At 41.6% G+C, this 1760-nt stretch overlaps 1 pseudogene; it reads left to right on the top strand.

Annotated features, from left to right (window-relative positions):
• Window positions 1-347: 347 nt before the first annotated feature.
• Window positions 348-616, top strand: LOC111542241 (annotated as a pseudogene).
• Window positions 617-1760: the final 1144 nt, after the last annotated feature.

Here is a 1760-nt window from a genome sequence, read left to right as displayed (position 1 = left end):
CTCAGGTATGTCTTTATTAGCAGTGTGAGAATGGACTAATACACCAACAAACATTTGTTGAAGAAATACCTACCTACTCTGCACATACTGCCCAGTGTGCTGGAATCATCTAAGACCATAGGGTTATCATAAAAGATGGATGTCAAGGTAGCTGTCCCAGAAATAATATAGAATATTCTACATGCCACATTTGCTTCTAGGGAATGTGCTTCCAGTGGCATTTCAACCATGACATGGTTGTTCTGCACCTAGAAAACTCCAGACATGGCTGAGCATGGTGGCTCATGCCTGTAATCACAGCACTTTGGGAGGCCAAGGTAGGAGGGTTGCTTGCTCCCTAGGTAACCATGTGCAACCTAAAGGCTATGATAAAAAATGCTGACATCTTGGAACAGATGCAATAGGACTTGGTGGAGTGCACTACTCGGGCGCTAGAGAAATAGAATACACAGAAAGGCATTCCAGTTCATATCAAGAAGGAATTTGACAAGAAGCCCAATCCCATGTGACTTGCATCGTGGGGAGGAACTTTAGGAGTTATGTGACACATGAAACCAAATGCTTCATCTGCTTCCACCTGGGCCAAGTGGCCACTCTTCTATTCAAATCTGGTTAAAAGCATGGACTGTGCCACACACCCAGTGATCCATCCAAAATCAAGGACTGCACCCTAAGTCCCAAAAACCAGAGACTGAAATTTTTAGCCTTGATCTTGGAACCTTCATTGTGTTTTACACAAGGCAGTCACTGAACTAGTTTGTTATGGTTATAAAACAATTAGCAAAACCACCTACATTTGTATTTCTTTTCTTTTCTTTTTTTTTTTTGAGACAGAGTTCTGCTCTGTCACCCAGTCTGGAGTGTGCAGTGGCACGATCTTGACTTTCTGCAATCTCTGCCTCCTGGGTTCAAGTGATTCTCCTACCTCAGCCTCCTGAGTAGCTGGGATTACAGGCGCACACCATCATACCCAGCTAATTTTTGTATTTTTAGTGGAGACGGGGTTTCCCCATGTTTCCCAAGCTGGTCTCGAACTCCTGGCCTCAAGTGATTTGCCTGACTTGGGCTCCCAGAGTGCTGGGATTACAGGTGTGAGCACCGCACCTGGCCTTGTATTTATTTTCTATTCCATATCTCTGCCCCATGTTATTTTCTCTCAAAATCCATTCCTTTGAAAAATAAATATGTTGCAGATGTGAAAAAAAAAAAAAGGAAAATTGGACTTGGAGTGCAATATGAAAGGAGAAAGGAATAAAATGTCATTACAATAAGAATATAGACAAAGGATCTATATACAAATGTCCATAGCAGCATTATTTGCAATAGCGAAAGACTGGAAACAACCCAAATGTCTGTCAACAGAGGATGGATAAATAAATTGTGGTATATCCACAAAACAGAATACAGTTCAGCAGTGAAAAAGAAACCACTGACATCCACAGCAGCACTGGCCTGAAGTTCAAGAATGTGCAAAACTGAAGGTGGTAACAAGATAGCAATGGCCTTTGGGGAAGAGAAACGTTCCATATTTTAATCTGGGTGATAGGTATACAGTGTATACATAGGTCATAATTCATCAATTTATACCTCAGTTTAAAAAACGTAGGAAGGGTAGAAATGTACACACATGTAGATAGTAGTTATAAAGCATGTCATATGATTCACACCGGACCTAGATAAATATCCAGATCACCTAGGGAGTTTTTGAAAAACATTCATGCCTGGCCTGGTGTGGTGACTCACACCTCTAATCCCAGCAC

The sequence above is a fragment of the Piliocolobus tephrosceles genome, chromosome 10 (genome assembly GCF_002776525.5).
Source record: "Piliocolobus tephrosceles isolate RC106 chromosome 10, ASM277652v3, whole genome shotgun sequence".
NCBI lineage: Eukaryota > Metazoa > Chordata > Mammalia > Primates > Cercopithecidae > Piliocolobus > Piliocolobus tephrosceles.
Note: the sequence above shows the minus strand (reverse complement) of the source record. Positions and strands in the feature narration are given on the sequence as shown.